The following is a 19,843-nucleotide window of genomic DNA, read 5'->3' as shown; positions in this document are numbered from 1 at the left end:
ATGACTTGCCCAAAGTCACACAGCTGACAATTGGCAGAGCCGGGGGTTGCCGCAGTTTCCTCGGCTCCGTTCAATTTCTAAAAAGGCCAAGTGGGCAAAAGGGATAAGGGGGTTATCTGAAGTGTCTAGGTCCATTCATCGCTTCCATTTGGGGCTTGGAAGGAAAGGAAAATTGTAAAACTTAATCTTCCCGATCAGGGAACCGAAGCCCGGCCGCGGCGGTGAAAGCGCCGAATCCTGACTACTAGACCACCAGGGAACCATACTTTCTGTTTTCCCCATCGTTGACCATAGTGTCACTTTTTCATTATTATTAATGTCATTATATTTCATATAATAGCAATATGGTATATGTTAGTCGCGTACTATGTGTCAAGCACTATTCTAAGCCCTGGGATAGATAAGGTAATGGTAACTCAGTTCTTTTTTTTTTTTCAAGAAAACTCTATGGATCCACTACCAGAACGATGGCAAGATGGATCCTCGGAATTGCTATTGGTAAGTGACGACTCGACAGCATAAGACCAGACGAGGGATCACAGATTGCCGAAGCACGTTCCAGAGGGAGAAATGAAGTATTTGACTATAAATATTTTGTATAGAATGGATTCGTTGTAAATTTTTACTCGTAGTACTTTTCCCCACATGTCTGGGCAAAGATGATTGCAGAGATTCACCTAAGAAGGAAACACGTAATCGGCGAGATTCGAACCTGCGCTGGGAAACCCCACTGGTTTATCTAATCCATCGCCCTACTCACTCAGCCACGAGTGCAAGCAACATGCAGCTTCCCTTCGTGTTCTCTAAGGGTTTCAAGTGCTGCGGTGGATACAAGAAAATCAGATTGGACATAGTCCCTGTCCCAGAGAGGGCTTAATCCTCATTTTACAGAAAAGGTAACTAAGGTACAGAGAAATCATTTGCCAGGGTCTTCAGCGCATGCTCTAATTGAGCTCACTCCCCTTTCCCTCCTCTCTTCGCATTCTCCTTCTGTCCACCTCCCACTAATGTCCCAGATGCCCAGCAGCCGCTTCTCGATGCTCTGCTCTTGCGCCTCATTCTGGCCCTGTTCATCCCCACAACCTGCCTGAAGTCTGGAAATGGAAGGTCTTCTCCGGGGGGTTCTGATCTTCCTGGAATCGGCTGTGCTCGCACTCCCTCTGACTGAGCGGAACATCCGCCGTTGAGTGGTATGAGTGGTAGAGAATTTTTTGATTTGCTTTTGACTTTGAAAATTTGAATCAATTCTCCCCTACTTCAATCAATCAATCAATCAATCAATCAATCGTATTTATTGAGCGCTTACTATGTGCAGAGCACTGTACTAAGCGCTTGGGAAGTACAAATTGGCAACACATAGAGACAGTTCCTACCCAACAGTGGGCTCACAGTCTAAACATATATACAGGTGCTGTGGGGAAGGGAAGGAGGTAAGATGGGGGGGGATGGAGAGGGGGACGAGGGGGAGAGGAAGGAAGGGGCTCAGTCTGGGAAGGCCTCCTGGAGGAGGTGAGCTTCCATCCTCCATTTCCCTGTTCGTTTCGTGCTTCTGCCTTAGGAACTGTAATTCGTATCTCAAAGCCACGGCTTGCTTCTCCACATTCTCCACCTGTATATATGTATATATGTTTATACATATTTATTACTCTATTTATTTATTTATTTATTTTACTTGTACATATCTATTCTATTTATTTTATTTTGTTAATATGTTTGGTTTTGTTCTCTGTCTCCCCCTTTTAGACTGCGAGCCCACTGTTGGGTAGGGACTGTCTCTATATGTTGCCAACTTGTACTTCCCAAGCGCTGAGTACAGTGCTCTGCACACAGTAAGCGCTCAATAAATACGATTGATTGATTGATTCAAGAAGTAAATGAGAGAAAATTGAAAAGTGTGACGAGGTGGCCGAGTGGTTAAGGCGATGGACTGCTAATCCATTGTGCTCTGCACGCGTGGGTTCGAATCCCATCCTCGTCGATAGTAGCTTATTTTCCATCCCATTTGTCCCAGAGTCACGAGGTCGATGCGAAATAACGGGGTAAAGTGGGACCTGGAAGAACAGGTGTTGAGTTTTCCTGATGAAAATTGCTTCCCGGACTCTGATACCTTCTCTATGGGGAAAAGTCTAAACCTGGAAATGTCAATGAGGAGAATGTATCTGCAATTCAACTAAGATAGGTTGTTCCCTTCCCACAACGAGCTTACAGTCTACAGGGGCAGACAGACATCGAAATGAACTACCTATAAATACGTGTGGTGTGAATAGCAAGAGCTAAAAAGGCAAAGACGATGCAGAAGAGAGGGAGTAGGGGAAAAGATATGGGGAAGCTTAAATGTCTTATAGGCAGGAGTTTAGAGTGAGGCAATGGTAACCCACTTCTGTATTTTTACCAAGAAAACTCTTTGGATCCACTACCAGAACGATGGCAAGATGGAAGTGGGGCGTTGTGGGAGAGAAGGGTCCTTCGACTTGTTATGGGTCAGAGACGACTCGACAGCTTAAGACAAGACGAAGGATCACAGATTGCCGATCAAATTGAATTTGTAGGCACGATCCGGAGGGAGAAATTGAGTATTTGTCTGTGAATATTTTTTACAGATTGGGTTCCCCGGAGATTTTTTTTTTTTTACTCATAGCACTTTTCTCCACATGTCTGCGCAAGAAAGGTAATCGTAGGGATTGAAGTGGGAAGGAGAGCTAAAACAAAATGAAAGGAGACACGTAGTCGGCAGGATTCGAACCTGCGCGGGGAAACCCCAATGGATTTCTAGTCCATCGCCTTAACCACTCGGCCACGACTACAACTTGAGTAATGGATTCTTCGTGTTCTCTAAGTGGTCTTGAAGGTTCAATGTTTGTGGCTTTCTTCAATTGGAGATACGCTGGGTCGATGGACCCTGCTTTGGGTCATCCAAATTCCATCTCTTCCCACCCTGAGCAGAAAGGTGCGGAGGAAGGGTGGGGAGTGTTTCCTCGACTTGGGGAGCGGGGGGACACCTCTTATTCAGGCAATTCCCCATGACATCTGAAGGACCTCCTGGCCCTCTTAGGTTTCTCAGCCGCCACCAGTCGATCCGGAATGAAACAGGCTTGACTTCAACTCCCGTCCCCACCTTCACACACACCGTCCTCCACTTTCATGAAATAGAAACCGGTAGGACACAGATGGTAGTCCCACATGCAATTGTTGCTCTCCAAATCCCAGGACGCCCTCCCTGGAAGAGGTACAAATGGGCAGCCAATTTTTCACTCAGTTATTCATTCTGCTTCCACTTCATGAATATTCCTGTATCTGACCCCTTGAGGGTGCGGATGGTGTCTCACAAATCGTTGCAAACAGCAAGGCCTAAATGAAAATGGGGGGCAGATGGTGCCCGGATATGGGGCGGTAGGAGAGAGTGGACGTGATGGAGCGAACCGGCTCTCCGGTGGACTGGCGAGTTAGACATGAGGTAGAAGGAGGCGCGAGTACTTGATGAAAAAACCCTTCAGGAAGGAATAAAATTGTCCCTGGGTGGGCTTGAACCACCAACCTTTCGGTTAACAGCCGAACGCGCTAACCGATTGCGCCACAGAGACCGGACGGCGGTTGCGTTCTATCATTATGGGAACTTGATTCCCACGCTGCTTTGTTCTCACAGCCTAAATTTACTAAAAGGTGGATCGGACAGCGAAAATGCTCAATTTCAGGAATCCCAGACTGCAAAAACCGATTCACTGAGCAAATCGTCACATCCCTCCTCAAATCTCGCCTCCTCCAACAAGCCTTCCCGAATTCACCCCCAACGTTCCCAGGCGGATCCACCTAACAGTCACCCCTGGATTTATTCATGCACTACTTCTATATCCGACTCGACATTTAGTGTCTTCATCCGGACTCTACTGCTCCCGAGTAATTTTAAGTTCTTGTCTTCTGTTACGGTGTAAGTGCCTTTTGAGCAAGGAATGTCCCCTGTACTCCTGTTGTACTCTCCGAAGCTCTCAGTCCAGTGCTCTGCACATAGCAGGTACTTAATAAACACTCTTTAATATTAGTCCTTCCTCGGGGAGCTCCCGTTCGCAGAAAGGGAGCAGAAAGACAGGCTAGCCCTGGAGGAGAGCCGCCTCCAGTGGCTTTTCTGAATTCTGAGAATACTCCGTGGCCCACTCACTGCGGTCAAAAGAAATTATCTGTGAGCAGGGTCCGAACTTTTGTAGGGAACCCCATTATATTTGAAGTTCGACATCTTAAGCACGCAGCCTCCACAGCGCAGATGAAGAAGCTGTAAGGAGGAACTTGAAAGGAAAGAGGGTAGAGGAAGAGAAGAGATGGAGGAGGAGAACACGGAACAAAAGGAGGAGACGGGGAGATGGAGGAGAAATAGGAGGAGGAAACGGAGCAGGACGAGGAAGAGGAGAGGGAGGGGGGAAGAGGAGAAGGAGGACAAGAGGAAGAGGAGAAAATGGAGGAGAAGGAGAAGGAGGGGTGGAGGAGGAGGAGGATATGGAAGAGAAGAGGAAGGAGGAAGAGAAGGAGGTGGACAGGAGGAAAAGGAGCAAGTGAGGGAAGAGGAGAAAATGGAGGGGAAGAAAGGAGAAAATGGAGGAGGAGGAAGAGGAGAAAAAGGAGGAGAAGGAGGAGGAGGAGGAAGAAGAGGATAGCACAAGTTGCATGCCTGAAGAATAAAGAATAACTCGGATTTTCTGACCAAGAGCAAAGAATCAATATATCTATTAATCAATCAGTTTGATTAATTCATCCAGCAGAAAGTCCATTTCATAGCTTGAAATCACTCAGTCACCTTATCCTCTCCTATCGTACCCCCTTGATTTCCTCCTACAACGAGCCCGCATTCTTCGCTCATCTAACTTCAACCGACTCACTGTTCCTCAGTTTCCTCTATCTCGCCCCCGACCTCTCTCCCATGTCCTGCCTTTGGCCTGGGTCACCCTCCCTCTTCCTATCGCTCAGACGATCGCTCTCCTCACCTTCAAAAGACATTTTAAAAGCACATCTCCTCCAAGAGGCATTTCCAGACCAAATCCTCATTTCCTCCTCCCCTTTCCTTCGGGGTCGCCTTTGCACTTGGTTATGCATCCTTTATTCGGCTCTCCTTCAGCCTCACAGTATGTATGTATGTATGCACATAGGCGTAATTTGTTGGTTTTACTTACGACTGTCTCCCCCTCCAGCCTGTACGCTTGTTTTGGTCAGGGAACGTCTCTGCCAACTCTGTTATAGTGTACTCTCCAAGCACGTAGTATAGTGCTTTGCAGACAGTAAGCACTCAAAAACCGTGATAGATTAATTGATCTACTGAGCACCTATTGTGCGTAGAGCACTGTACCAGGGGAAATAGAATTAGTAGACAAGATCCTTGCTCTCCTGGAGTAAACAGCTTAGTGAGAGATATGGACATTATAACGTATTCTGGACAGGGGGAGAGATACGTGCTTAATTGGGTGAGACGTGGAGAGGCAGAAGGGACAGGGAGATGAGTTTGTATTCAGCGACACTCACTTATGTCCATATCTTTATTTTATTTCTATTAATGTGTGCCTCCCCCTCTAGAATGTAAGCTCATAATGAGCAGGGAATGTTTCTGTTCATTGCTATTTTGTACTCTCCCAAGCGCTTAATACAGTGCTCTGCACATTGTAATAGCTCAATAAATGAATGTTATGTGCCTCGCTATCAATCGGATTTTGTGTCCAAGAGGCTCGGCCTCTTTTTGCTCAGAGCCCCGCTCTTCCCGCCTCTACCTACGGCCAAGCTGGCCCTGGCCTCAGCAGCGGCGCCGCTTCCCGGCCCGGTCCTGGGGCGGACCTCCGTCCCGGAGCTGTAGAAAGCCCCGCTCCTCACGATTTCGGGGCTCAGACTACGCTAAGCACCATGTCGTGGGAGATCGGAACCGAGCTTAAAAGACTTCTCTCCTGTGAGAAAGGTATGGAAACCCTCCCTCCAGGGCTTCCATTCCCGGCCCTTGGTCGCTCCTCTGACACGCCCTCCTTGCCCCCCCCCCCCCCGCCCCACTCCACGAGCTCGCACGCCCTTGACTACGTGTCGGGAAGGGGAGCGAGGAAGCGGTTTCATCTTTGACATTTTCGAGTGTGTCCCTCTGGGGAGAAGTGTTTCGATAGGGCAAGAGAGAGTGTCAGGCAAGTACGAATCCCCATAGATAGACCAATGGAGCAATGTGAGGGGTAATGTGTAGCTGGCTCGTTGGTCTAGGGGTATGATTCTCGCTTAGGGTGCGAGAGGTCCCGGGTTCAAATCCCGGACGAGCCCTCCTTTTTTCTCACTTAAGAAATGCCCTCCATAGAATCAAATCCTGGTAGCAGGGATGAGCGGTCAAAGACCGGATTAGGCCCCCAGTCTCCCCAGAGATGTAGGATTCAATTTCACCTCTGCTAAACCTCCTTTTTCTCTTCCAATTACTCCAGTTTTCTTCATATATAAGTAAGCGCTGGGGTAGATAGATTGGACACAATTCCCCGGCCGCATGGAGACTCTGGACTGACTGTACCTCTAACAAGCTAGGATTCCTGTAAATTTTCCACCGATGAAATCGGGAAACCCGCGTCCTGGAATGGAATTTCCTTGCTTACAGACACGATTGAGACAAAGCGCATTCAAATTCAGCAGAACGAGACTACCTATCCACTGTACTGCGCTCCCCCAACTCACAGAGCATATCACCCACTGGCTGGGGCGCCCAGCGGGAGGTTGTTTCATGGAATTGAGAGCCCCAGAAAGATGAAAGAGGCACAAAGCGCTAGCAGTCGCCAAATGAAAACTTGGTCAAAGACAGCCATGACCCAGGGAGCTAGGCTGCCTCTCTTCCCGGGGTTCCATCGCCATCAAAAAGTAGAGTCAAACGACTTTCACTACCCTATGGCAGAGACGTCAGGATTCATTCATTCATTCAATCATATGTATTCAGCTGTCACTGTGTGCAGAGCACTGTACTAAGCGTTTGGGACAGTATAATAGCCAGGAGAGCATAATAACTCAATAACCATGAGAGATGGGAGGGTTCCTCTCCATCCCAGCCCTTCTTCGGCTTAATAAATGCCATTATTATTATTATTATTATTATTATTATTATTAAAGAAAGGGCCAACGGCAAACTTTTCCTCGTTGGTCCATCACTTTACAAGACGGGGAGAAACTGGGCAAAAGAGAACCATTTTCCGAGCAAAATGCCCCGGAGAAGATTCCTTAAAAATCCAGGACCGGCCCAAAAGGAGGGGATTCCTTAAAAACCCAGGAGCGGCCCAAATTCCCTTCAGAAACGCCCCACTTAATAGTAAATCCTGGTAGTTGGGCTGAAACGGCTAAGGCATCTAAGGACTTGATAGGGCTATATCTTAGGATCTAGAAAGAGCAGCGTTGGTGGTATAGTGGTTAGCATAGCTGCCTTCCAAGCAGTTGACCCGGGTTCGATTCCCGGCCAACGCATGGGATTTCGTTTTAATTATTTAAACAATCAATCAGTGTCCTTGTGCGGGTCTCTCCAGCGATGCTGACAGGAAAGAAAGGGCTGAGATTGCTGGAGTGGGGCACCCCCCCGCCCCCCAACCCCAAACTCATTTCCTCAGAGATAATAGCAGAACGGTGTCTTCGGCGATGCTCTCCCCCTTCCCAGCTATGGTAGCGGGTATAACTCAATTATTTCTTAAGCCCTTACTATGTGATGAGCACTAGGGTTACTACAGTAGACGAAGATCGTGCCCACACCCTGTCTCACATTTGGGTCACAGTCTAAGGGGGTGGGAGGACAGGTATCTTATTTCCATACAGAAATTAAATGACTTGCCTGAGGCCGTATGACTAGCGTGGGCCAGAGCCCAGAATGAAGCCCAGGTCTCCTGATTCCCAGCCTTGCTTCACCAGGCTAATCTGCTTCCCTGCACAATGCACAAGGGTTGAGGGGCTCCAGCCCCCTCCCCCGCCCCCCTGTCACCCAGTACTTCGAATTGAATTCCGGGGTAAGTTGGTTCAAGAGAAATTCAGTGGCGATTGGGGTTGGGGGTCAAGTGTTGTGTCATTGTGCCCTTCACCGCTAATAATAATGTTATTATCATCAGTATCTAATTACCACAACAATAAGAACCCCGCTAAGTTCCAAGTGTGGGGCTAATACCCTTCCCAATGGACTAGAGTTCAACGCCGGTGGTCGCTCCTCCTCAAATCCCCCACCTCCCCTCCACCGGCCAGCTTGCGCACCCATAGACTCCGTGTCGGAAAGGTGGGCGATGGAGACGAGGAAGAAGTTTCCCCTTTGAAACACACGAGTGTCTCCCTCGCGAGTGGTTCATTGTGATACCCGCTTGCTGTGCGAGGGGTCCCGGGGCTCAAATGGTGGACGGAGGATTGGGGGGTAGTATAGGTAGCACTCGAATAACCTCTTTCGAGAGATGCCTATTTAGAAAATAGTGGACGGAGAATTGGGGAGGCGTCTAGGTCGTACTCGAATAACCTCTTTCGAGAGAAGCCTATTTAGAAACACAAGAAAAACACTTGCGCCCAACGTGGGGCTCGAACCCACGACCCTGAGATTAAGAGTCTCATGCTCTACCGACTGAGCTAGCCGGGCACTTGGTTCGCATTTTCTAGTGATCTCCTGGAATCGCTGCTTTGGTTCCACTACTACTAAGGAGCAGTTTTAGTTTAGTTTAGAATGGCCCAAGCTAGAACCTTCAGAAAGGAAAAAAAGAAAATGAGTGATTGACTCACCTATCCCAGGGCTTAGAATAATTGATTGATACATAGTACGAGCCTAACGTATACCGTATTGCTATTATATGAAATATAATATAAAACATTAATAATAATGAAGAAGCGACACTATGGACAACAATGAGAAAAAAAGAGAGCATGATTCCCTGGTGGTCTAGTGGTCAGGATTCGGCGCTTTCAGCCCTGTGGCCCGGGTTCGATTCACTGGTAGGGTATGTTTTACAATTTTCCTTTGCTTCCAAGCCTCAGATGGAAGCGATGACTGGACCTAGACACTTCAGATAACTCCCTCATCCCTTTTGCTCACTTGGACTTTTTAGAAATTGAACGGAGCCGAGGAAACTGCGGCAACCCCACCGAGTACTTGCCATTCGATAGTCAGAGCGTGACGCTCTGATTAGTGACGTTCCTCAACTACTGTTCTAGTGCAATATAGAAACCCGAACTGGGTTCTGATTCGTGTTAATGTCCTTGGCGCTAGGACGGGAAGGAGGGAAACAAGCATTTAGCGAAGAAGAGAAAAGGGGATAGTGACAAAACAAGTGACAGCAACACTGCTTCCTAGCTACTGATAGTCCGAGTCGCTACGGTCACGGTTTAGCCTGGAGCAGGAAAAAGTGAGTGAACCGAAACGTTTTCTCTGCCTTCGGAGAAAGGATTTGCTGAGATGTAAAAACCAACCGAGTGCCGAAACCCGAGATCGAACCAGGGACCTTTAGATCTTCAGTCTAACGCTCTCCCAACTGAGCTATTTCGGCCCTGTCAATTTGGGTTTCTCAACGAAGATTAATCAATCAATCAATCGTATTTATTGAGCGCTTACTGTGTGCAGAGCACTGTACTAAGCGCTTGGGAAGTACAAGTTGGCAACATATAGAGACAGTCCCTACCCAACAGTGGGCTCGCAGTCTAAAAGGGGGAGACAGAGAACAAAACCAAACATACTAACAAAATAAAATAAATAGAATAGATATGTACATCTAAAATAAATAAATAAATAAATAAATAAATAGAGTAATAAATATGTAAAAACATATATACATATATTCAGGTGCTGTGGGGAAGGGAAGGAGGTAAGATGGGGAACGGAGAGGGGGACACCCATAGACTCCGTGTCGGAAAGGTGGGCGATGGAGACGAGGAAGAAGTTTCTCCTTCGAAACACACGAGTGTCTCCCTCGCGAGTGGTTCATTTTAAGAGTAGTACCAGAGCTAAGAGTAGAGACCAAGTTGCCATTATTTCATTAATCCTGCCTTTATCAATGGTTACTATAATGATGAGAATAATAAGAAGCAATGTGGCTTAATGAAAATTATGCAGGGCTGGGAGCCAGAGGCCCTATGTTCTAATCCTAGATCTGCCCTTTGTCTGCTGTGTGACTTTTGGCAAGTCACTTGACGTCTCTGTGCTTCGGTTTTCTCATCTGCACAATGGGGATTAAAATGATAATCCCTCCCCAATAATAAATAAATAATGGTAGTATTTGTTAAGCACTTACTATGTGCCAAGCACTGTTCTAAGCGTTGAGGGGGATACAAGGTGATCAGGTTGTCCCACATGGGGCTCACAGTCTTCTTCCCCATTTTATAGATGAGGAAACTGAGGCCCAGAGAAGTGAAGTGATTTGCCCAAAGTCACACAGCTGACAAGTGGCAGAGCCGGGATTAGAGCCCATGACCTCTCACTTCCAAACACGGGCTTTTTCCACTGTGCCAGGGAAAGGGACCACATCCAACGTGATTATCTTGTATCTACCCCAGTCCTTAGTATAATGAATTTAATTTAGTAAGGGCATAACACATACCATTTAAAAAAAGGTTGATGGAGGCTTATGGTAGCAGATATCTCCTGATATTTTTCATTCCAAAAATGTAAAGATTGAGAGCCTAAGGTGTGCAGAGTACTCTAATCAGTGCTGAGGAGAAAATAGTTTTAGTAAATAAGATCCCTGCCTTCAAGGAGCTTGCAGTCTATGGTGCAGAGAGAAGTGGTTGTATGCCTGTTTGTGCAGCTATAATTGCCTCTGATCCAGTCTTACTATACTGTTCTTTTGGTCTCTGTGTTTTTGTAACTTCCCGCTATTTAAAAGACTACAGTGGACTTCAGTGGCAACGATGTGGAGCGTTCTGCTGATAATCTAGACTTTTAGACTGTGAGCCTACTGTTGGGTAAGGACTGTCTCTATATGTTGCCAACTAGTACTTTCCAAGCGCTTAGTACAGTGTTCTGCACACAGTAAGCGCTCAATAAATACGATTGATTGATTGATTGATAATGTAGGGATTCGTATGGAAAAAATGTCAGTAACGGTGGTGTTTGCTAAGGAAATTCCCCCTGGACAGTTTATTCCCGTTGAAAGAGAGCTTTCTCTAAGACAACTTCCACCCAATACGATGTTTCTGAAGAACACAGAACGGCGTTGAAAGAGAACTCTTCAGCCTCCTTCTCTTTGTTGTCTTCCTCCTTCTCCTCCTCTTCCTCCTCCTCCGTCTCTTTCCTTTGCTTCGCACTCACTTTGTAATGCTTTAGCTAACTAACCTGGGCTGTGATGGCCGAGAGGTTAAGGCGTTGGACTCGAAATCCAATGGGGTTTCCCCGCGCAGGTTCGAATTCTGCTCACAGCGTTCAAATTTTGAGGCCAACAAGGCCAACACTATAAGATATTGGCAGCAGGCAGTGTTCTCACAATTGGGAAAATTGAGCTCCCCCGACCTCCCCCAAACCAGAGGATCGGGAGTAAAATGGGATCCCCCAGCTTTTCAAGGGTGGGTACTCTCTCTGACTGAGCTCCAGGAATATCAGCGGCTGGACCCCGAGACGGACAGGATTTGGGTCTCTCCCAGTCCAAGTTCTCTTCCTTTCTTCTCCCACCGGCCCTCCGTTCAACTTTTGAAGGAAAATAGCAGCTGCTGTCTCCCCCCTGACCCTTTCTGCCCAGCGTGGGAAGACACTGTAGTAAGATGACCCAATAATAATAATAATAATGGTATTTTTAAGCCCTTATTATGTGCCAAGCACTGTTCTAAGCGCTGGGGGAGACACAAGGTAATCAGGTTGTCCCACATGGGGCTCACAATCTTAATCCCCGCTTTACAGATGAGGTAACTGAGGCACCGAGAAGTTAAGTGACTTGCCCAAAGAGACACACCTGCTAAGTAGTGGAGCAGAACCCACCACCTCTGACTCCCAAGCCCGTGCTCTTTCCACTAAGCCAAGCTGCTTCAAGGTCCCAAGACATTGACACAGCTCTCATTGAAGGTAATGCTCTCGCAACCAGTAGTCATGGCCGAGTGGTTAAGGTGATGTAATGGAAATCCAGTGGAGTTTCCCCACAGCGTTGGAATCCTGTCGATTAGGCTTTCCTTTCCTTAAAGTCTTTCCCACTTTTATCCCCTCAATGATCTTCCTTGTGCAGACAGGTGGGGAAATATACTCGAAGTAAAAATATACAGGCAACCCACTCTTTTAAAGTATTTGAAAATGTAAGAAGTATTTAAAAGCATTAGAGGTTTCCACGTTCCTCTTGATTTAACGTCTGAATCCCAGCAGCTGAGATTTCACCATTTCATTCATTCATTCATTCAGTCGTATTTATTGAGCACTTACTGTATGCAGAGCACTGCACTAAGCGCTTGGAAAGTACAAGTCGGGAACATATAGAGAGATGGTCCCTACCCTGCAACGGGCTTACAGTCTAGAAGGGGGAGACAGACAACAAAACAAAACATGTGGGCAGGTGTCAAAATCGTCAGAAGAAATAGAATTAAAGCTATATGCACATCATTAACAAAATAAATAGAATAGTAATATGTACAAGTAAAGTAAATAGAGTAATAAATCTGTACAAATATATACAAGTGTTGTAGGGGGTGGAAGGAGGTAGGGCGGGGCGATGGGGAGGAGGAAAGCAAAAAGGGGGCTCAGTCTGGGAAGGTCTCCTGGAGGAGGTGAGCTCTCAGTAGGGCTTTGAAGGGAGGAAGAGTGCTAACTTGGCAGATGTGTGGAGGGAGGGCATTCCAAGCCAGGGGAAGGACGTGGGCCGGGGGTCGATGGCGGGATAGGTGAGAATGAGGCCCAGTGAGGAGAACGAGGCCCACTGACCACCATCGAGATCAGCGTGACCAAGATCCTGCTAAGGAGAAGACTCAAAGAAGAGCGACCTGAGCGTTCGCCAGAGACGTCGGCGAGAATCTGAAGCAGGGCTTTGAAAATTAAAGTGAAATTCAACTGGTCCCACCGAGATTCAATCTCGGATCTCTGGGTTCGAGGACGAAAGTTCTAACAATTAGAGTACGGACCCAGACACCCATGAGACAACGGCACAGGAGTCAAAGGGAGGTCCCCTCTCCAGGGAAGTAATGCCGATTCCCGAGGGTTTAGGCGGATCTCTCCTGATTCTGGTTTCCACCCTCAGAGCACAGTTTTCCCATGAAGAGGGAGAGAGGAAGAGGGAGGGAAGGCGAAAGAGAGACTGACACAGACAGAAGGAACTAAATAGAGAAACAGAAACAGATGGAGGCAGAGGGGCAGAAATAAGAGAGAAAGACCAGCAAAGATAGGGAGGGACGGACTGGCAATGCCAGGTTTGCCTTTAGCTCCTATCACGAGCAGTTCCTTTATGGCTCCGAGAGCGGGAGGCGTTCCCAAAACGAAGCAGTACATGGTTACAGAAATGTCCGGAGACAGGTAAACGGTCAAGTGAGAGAAATGTGAAGAGTGCTTGATGTTGGGGGGGATGTAGCTCAGTGGTAGAGCGCATGCTTTGCATGTATGAGGCCCCGGGTTCGATCCCCGGCATCTCCACTGGTTTTTGATATTACTTTAGAATGAAGGAGTTCCCCTCCCACAAACAGTTGTGCTCTGCCAAAAATTATTGTAGTAGTCCTTGGTGCAATCGGGATTAAGGAAATAATCTCGATGTGACTTTTATCCCAGGTCCGTCGTTAATCTGCACGGTCGCCTTGCGGAAATCAATATAACTAATATAAGGGAGCCTAATCTCCCTCCTTTTAACATTGTGAGTCCCGTATTGCACAGGGACAGTATGTGGTCTTATTATCTCGTCTTTACTCCAACTCTTGGCACTGAATTAGAGCAAAATCAATATAATCACTGGTATTGATAGAAGGTTCCGGATTATACCAATTTAATACAAGTTCCTAAATCTTTATTATGGTCAGTGTCGTGTAGTGGGAGCAATTAACAAAACAAGCAACCGCCCGAACAGGGACTTGAACCCTGGACCCTCAGATTAAAAGTCTGATGCTCTACCGACTGAGCTACCCGGGCTCCAGGAAAGGCGGCCGATTCAGAGTCTTTCCGATTTATGACTCGGAAGAGCATAGGGAATAAGGGCGTCATAGAAGGGAGTGGAAAGGTGGGACTAAGTCTGGGAAGGCCTCTTTGAGGAGACGTGCCTTCAGTAAGGCTTTTAAATGTGGGGGGAAAGTAATTGTCCGTCGGATTTGAGGAGGGAGGGCGTTCCAGGCCAGGGAGAGGAGGCAAGTGAGGATGGTTGTGATCAGATAGAGGGATTTCAGAGTTGGTGCGGGTAGAGATTGTGCAGTGGTTAGAGATGATGAGATCGAGTGTGTGTCCAAGTTGGGGAGTGGGCGATGAGGGGCGGAGTTGAGGAGCCAGCGGTCAGCAGAAGTGTCATCAGGAACATCCACTCAGGGGGAAGGGGAGGAGAGGTGGCGCTGGGATGGGATTACAGGGATGGGGGGGAAGGAGAGGCGGGGGCGGATCAAGGGGAGGGGAAGTTTTGGATGGTGGAGGGGAAAGGGAAGGTAAGGTGGGAAGGGAAGACTGGGATGGGCTGACAAGAGCGAAGGGATTGAAGGGTCATGGTGGGGTCTTTTCCACCTTCTCCTGCTCCTTCTCTTAACTTCTCCTCCTTCTCCTCTTTCATTTTCTCCTGCTGTCCTCTTTCCCCTGCTCCTCCTTCTTTTCTTTTTCCTCCTTCCCCTTCTTCTCCTCCTTTTCCATGTTCTCCTCTTTATCCTCCTCCTCCTCCTTCTTCTCCTCTTCTCCCTCCTTATGCTTCTCCTCCATTCCATGCTCCTATTTCTCCTCCCTCTCTTTCCCACATCCTCCTATTTCGTTCCCTCGTTCTCCCTATCTCCTCTTTCTTCACCTACGTTTCTTCATATACCTTTCTTCTAACGTCCCCGTTTGAAACCCAGTAAGCTGTGCTGTGATGGCCGAGGGGTTAAGGCGTTGGATTTGAAATCGAATGGGATTTTCCCGCGCAGGTTCGAATCCTGTTCGTAGCGAACTTCTTCTGACTGCGGAAGGGACAGTATTGTCCTATTAATTAGCGCAGAAGCTCTGATACTGTTCTCTGCCCGCAGGGAATGGACCAGGGACCATTTTCAGAATTCGGGAAGGCTATTGGAGACGACTCCCCTTGGGGGTTAGTCAGTCATCTTGCCGCCCTTTCCGCGAAAGGGAGCTCCCTGACGGAGTACTAATGTTAAAGAGTGATTATTAAGTACTTGCTATATGCAGAGCACTGTACTTAGCGCTTCGAAGAGTACAACAGGAGCACAAGGGGCATTCCGTAACAGAAGACAAGGACATAAGCATATTTAGGAGTAGTAAAGTCCGGATCAAGACATTAAATGTTGAATCGGATATAGAGTCACCAGTTATCTCCTTCTTGCCAAATCCAATGGCCTCTACTCCATCCTAATTCTCCTCGACCTCTCAGCTGCCTTCGACACTGTAGACCAAATCCTTCTCCTGGGAACGTTATCTCTTCCTGTCCAGCACCACTCTGGCAGGACAGAAAAAAAACAGCCGCAGCCTGGTGAAACCTCTTCGAAATCTCGGGAAAGTTTTGGTATCTGCTGCTGCAGCGCTCAATATGGGCACAGTTGTGCAGAGAAGCTGCGTGGCTTAGTGGAAAGAACACCGCCTTGGGAGTCAGCAATCGTGGGTTCTCATCCCGACACCCCCACTTGTCAGAGGTGTGACTTTGGGCAAGTCACTTAACTTTTCGGTGCCTCACTTTCCTCACCTGTTAAATGGCGCTTGAAATCTGCTCCTCCTGACACAACATCCTACTGAGTTTTGTTTGGGTCTTAATGCAGTTTCTGTGTGTTGCTTCCTTTCTTCCTTTGAGTCTGTCACAGTCCCCTTTACCCATTTTTATTTTCAATCATTCAGTCAATCAATCAATGCTATTTGCTGAGCGTTTATTGTATGCAGAGCACGATACTGAAATGACAATACAATAGAATTGATTGACAAGATTCTCACCGATAAAGATCTTACAGTCTATGGGGAGAGACAGACACTGAAATACATTACAGATAGGGGAAATGGGAGGGTATGAGGGTATGTCCATAAGTGCTGTGGATCTGAGGGTGAATATAAGAATAATAATTATTATTATGCTATTTGTTTAGTGCTTTCTATGTGCCAAGCACTAAATATCAAAGGGGCCCATGTCTGATTCCCAAATGTATAGCATTTCCCAGGGCTTAGTACAAAGCTCCACACACAGTGAGAGTTCTGCCACTATACAAGTTCTACTATTACCACTACTACCAAAACTACTGCTACTACCAGCCATACTACTAGAGAAACAGTATGGCTTAGTGGAAAGAGCAAGAGCTTGGGAGTCAGGGTTTGTGGGTTTTAATCCCGCCTCCACCACTTGTCAGTTTAACTTCACTGTGCTTAACTTGCCATCTTAACTTAACTTCCCTGTGCCTCAGTTACCTCAACAGTAAAATGGGGATTAAGACTGTGAGCTCTGAGTGGGACAACCTGATTACAAATACCATTATAATTATTACTATTATTATTACTACTACAGTGCTGGACACAGAGCACCGGAATATGTTGTCCAGATGGAAAATTGAGGAAACATAAATGAGTCATAAATCGGAAAGACTTTCAATCGTCCACTTTTCACGGAGCCCGGGTAGCTCAGTCGGTAGAGCATCAGACTTTTAATCTGAGGGTCCAGGGTTCAAGTCCCTGTTTGGGCGGCTGTTTATTTTGTTAATTGCTCCCGCTACACGACACTGACCCTAATAAAGACTTAGGAACTTGTATTAGATTGGGATATTCCGGAACCTTCTATCAATAGGTATTGATTATATTGATTTTGCTCTTATTCAGTGTCAAGAGTTGGAGTAGAGACGAGATAATCAGACCACGTACATTCCCTGTACTACAACGGGACTCACAATCTTAAAAGGAAAGAGATTAGAGATCCTATAACCACGTCAGGTATGAGGAACCTCTAATGCTCAGAAAGGCTCACTGATTAACGCAAGGCGACCAGTCAGATTTAAGACGATCCTGGGGTAAAAGTCATGATTATTTCATTAATTCCGATTGCACCAAGAATTACTACAATAATATTTTGTGAGAACACAGTTGCTTTGTGGGAAGCTAACTCTTTAATTCTAAAACTTTGGCTAATGTTAAAAAAATCAATGGAGATGCCGGGGATCGAACCCGGGGCCTCACACATGCAAAGCATGCGCTCTACCACTGAGCTACATCCCCAAAGCGAAGACCCTCTCCAGATTTCTCTCACCTCACCGTTTACCAATCTCCGGGCATTTCTGTAACCATCTACTGCTACGTTTGGGGAACACCTCCCACTCTCGGGGCCATAGAGGAACTGCTCGTGATGGGAGCGAAAGGCAAACCTGGGATTGATTGCCCAGGACGTCCCTTCCTATCTTTGCTGGTCTTTCTCACTTATTTCTGCCCCTCTGCCTCTATCTGTTTCTGCTTCTCTACTAGTTCCTTCTGTCTGTGTCAGTCTCTCTCAATCTCTATTTCGCCTTCCCTCCCTCTTCCTCTTTCCCTCTTCAGGCGGTGAAACCACGCTGGATTTCCATTATATCACCTTAACCACTCGGCCACGACTACCGTTTGCGAAATAATTTCTTTCAGTGAAAGATGCGCCGTATTTTGGGATCTTGCGTTGTGTGTTATTTAACTTCAATCTTTTCCCACGCTGAGCAGAAAGGGAGGGGGGAGGGAGACACTTCCTCGACTGGAGGCTATCAGTCCATTTTTCACCACACCGAGCTGGTTAGTCTTCTTACTTGGAAATAGCAAAGCCCCTTTGAGGCCGTTGCCTTGCAAATGAACCCTGTGTGAGACATGGTTTGTGTCTGATCCGATTACCCCAGCCCTACCCTAGCCCTAGCCCTTTAGCCATCCCGACTCTCTCTTTCTAATCCCGCCTCCACCACTTGTCTGCTGTGTGAACTTGGGCAAGTCACTTCACTTGTCTGTGCCTCAGTTCCCTCATCTGTAAAATGGGGATTGAGACTGTGAGCCCCACGTGGTACAGGGACTGTGTCCAACCCTATTTGTTTGTATCCATCCTAGCGCTTAGTACAGTGCCTGGAACAAAGTAAGTGCTTAATAAATACCATTATTATTATTTCCCTTTTTTTGGACGTTCTTCAACTACTGTTATAGTACGGTACAGAAACTCCTCCGCGATTCTGACTGGGGTTTCTGCCCTTGGCGCTAGGACAGGAAGGAAGTAAACAGGACTATAAGGAAGAAAAGAAAAGGGGACAGTGACAAAACACAAAAGCAAAAGTGACAAAAGCACAAAGTCTCTACTAGCTATGGCTTAGCGGGGAGGAGGATTTACTGAGTCAAAGAAGACACTGCTTACCGAAACCCGGGACCTTTAGATCTTCAGTGTAACGCTCTCCCAACTGAGCTATTTTAGTAAGTCCTCACAATGATACTAGTGTTATAGCAAAGTGTCCCCGTTCCTGGCTTCATTGTCCCTGCAGAGGGAGGGGAATGAAGCCAGAGGCGTCTCAGCAGACCCTATCAAAAAATGCCCCTGTTCCTAGGTAATAGTGCTCCCCTGGGAAGGAGAGATAGAGAAGGTTTCTGAGAAATCAAAATCGGCCTCCATTTCGATCCTCATTCAATCATTCAATCAATCAATCAATCAATCAATCGTATTTATTGAGCGCTTACTGTGTGCAGAGCACTGCACTAGGCGCTTGGGAAGTACAAGTTGGCGACATATAGAGACAGTCCCTACCCAACAGTGGGCTCAGCTTACAGCCCCGGCTCGGGGAGAGGTTTGGAAGCGGAGCTGCCTCTTCTTCTCTCCCGCAGCCCCCCCGGCTCCTCGGGGCGCAGAGCGGCGGATGAGACGGAGAGGAGGCCCAGGGGGGCCGGGGACTGGAGTGGGAGAAGCAGGGCCCGCCAGCCCCGGGGGATCGATGATTTATTCGTTTTTAAATGAAAGAAATGCCCGCTGTCCCCTCCCTCCGGCCAGTCCTGTCCAGTGCCGGGGGGTTTGTTTTAGATCGGAGGCGGCAGTGAGGGTAGCTGTCCGGCTCCGTCCTCTCCGCTCCCGCAGCCCTGAGGGCGGCATGGTGGCGGTGGGGATAGGAGCGGCAGCAGCAGGTCTCCGGGACCGGCCGGGAGATCCCCGGCTACGGAGGACCATTCCGGGCCCCACTCCCGCCGCGGGGGTCAGCGCCAGGCTCACCCGCACACGCTCGGATTTCGGAGGAAACCTTGCTGGCTCCCGAGGTCAGCCTGTATTCCTTCCTTTCCAGCTTCCCGGAAAGTCTCTCCTCCCTCTTCCCCAGGGTTTCCCCTTGGCTCGCCGGATGGGGAGACCTCCTAATTCCCTGCGGAAATCAGATTGTGCCGAAGGCATATGAGACTCCTGCCTCTTACGGATATCTTGAAGGATTTATGCTGAATAAACTTCAATAACAATAACTATTCCTCACTATCATGGAACCAAAGCAGAGATTCCAGGCAATCGGTAAGAACCCATCTTCCCGGCTAGTTCAGTCGGGACTCTTAATCTCAGGGTCGTGGGTTCGAGCTCCACGTTGGACACAAGTCTTTTTCTTTCTAAATAGATCTCTCTCGAAAAAGTTTATTCGAGTGCTAGCTAGACTCCCCCCAAATCCTCCGTCCACTATCGTGCGCTTCGGCCTCTTCAGCGATTTGAGCCCCGGGACCTCTCGCACAGCAAGCGAGGATCACAATGAACCACTCGCGAGGGAGACACTCGTGTGTCTCAAAGGGGAAACATCCTCCTTGCCTCCATCGCCCGCTTTTCCCACACGAGGTCTGTTGGCGTGCAAG

General features: G+C 47.7%; 13 non-coding genes across 13 annotated transcripts; 7 read left to right on the top strand and 6 right to left on the bottom strand.

The window, feature by feature from the left end:
* The first annotated feature begins 1,896 nt into the window (after window positions 1-1,896).
* TRNAS-GCU lies at window positions 1,897-1,978 on the top strand. The gene has a single exon. It is a non-coding gene; the product is annotated as a tRNA-Ser (tRNA).
* Window positions 1,979-2,722: 744 nt separating this feature from the next.
* On the bottom strand, window positions 2,723-2,804 carry TRNAS-AGA. The gene has a single exon. It is a non-coding gene; the product is annotated as a tRNA-Ser (tRNA).
* Window positions 2,805-3,507: 703 nt separating this feature from the next.
* TRNAN-GUU lies at window positions 3,508-3,581 on the bottom strand. The gene has a single exon. It is a non-coding gene; the product is annotated as a tRNA-Asn (tRNA).
* Window positions 3,582-6,198: 2,617 nt separating this feature from the next.
* On the top strand, window positions 6,199-6,270 carry TRNAP-AGG. The gene has a single exon. It is a non-coding gene; the product is annotated as a tRNA-Pro (tRNA).
* A 1,101-nt stretch (window positions 6,271-7,371) lies between these two features.
* Window positions 7,372-7,443, top strand: TRNAG-UCC. Its single transcript has one exon. It is a non-coding gene; the product is annotated as a tRNA-Gly (tRNA).
* Window positions 7,444-8,508: 1,065 nt separating this feature from the next.
* TRNAK-CUU lies at window positions 8,509-8,581 on the bottom strand. Its single transcript has one exon. It is a non-coding gene; the product is annotated as a tRNA-Lys (tRNA).
* Window positions 8,582-9,409: 828 nt separating this feature from the next.
* On the bottom strand, window positions 9,410-9,482 carry TRNAF-GAA. The gene has a single exon. It is a non-coding gene; the product is annotated as a tRNA-Phe (tRNA).
* Window positions 9,483-11,267: 1,785 nt separating this feature from the next.
* Window positions 11,268-11,349, top strand: TRNAS-CGA. Its single transcript has one exon. It is a non-coding gene; the product is annotated as a tRNA-Ser (tRNA).
* Window positions 11,350-13,456: 2,107 nt separating this feature from the next.
* Window positions 13,457-13,528, top strand: TRNAA-UGC. The gene has a single exon. It is a non-coding gene; the product is annotated as a tRNA-Ala (tRNA).
* A 413-nt stretch (window positions 13,529-13,941) lies between these two features.
* TRNAK-UUU lies at window positions 13,942-14,014 on the bottom strand. The gene has a single exon. It is a non-coding gene; the product is annotated as a tRNA-Lys (tRNA).
* A 904-nt stretch (window positions 14,015-14,918) lies between these two features.
* Window positions 14,919-15,000, top strand: TRNAS-UGA. Its single transcript has one exon. It is a non-coding gene; the product is annotated as a tRNA-Ser (tRNA).
* Window positions 15,001-16,652: 1,652 nt separating this feature from the next.
* TRNAK-UUU lies at window positions 16,653-16,725 on the top strand. Its single transcript has one exon. It is a non-coding gene; the product is annotated as a tRNA-Lys (tRNA).
* Window positions 16,726-17,179: 454 nt separating this feature from the next.
* TRNAA-UGC lies at window positions 17,180-17,251 on the bottom strand. The gene has a single exon. It is a non-coding gene; the product is annotated as a tRNA-Ala (tRNA).
* Window positions 17,252-19,843: the final 2,592 nt, after the last annotated feature.

This window comes from Tachyglossus aculeatus, chromosome 26 (assembly GCF_015852505.1).
Source record: "Tachyglossus aculeatus isolate mTacAcu1 chromosome 26, mTacAcu1.pri, whole genome shotgun sequence".
NCBI classification, from domain to species: Eukaryota; Metazoa; Chordata; class Mammalia; order Monotremata; family Tachyglossidae; genus Tachyglossus; species Tachyglossus aculeatus.
The sequence above is the reverse complement of the archived record's forward strand: the minus strand, read 5'-3'. Positions and strand labels throughout refer to the sequence as shown.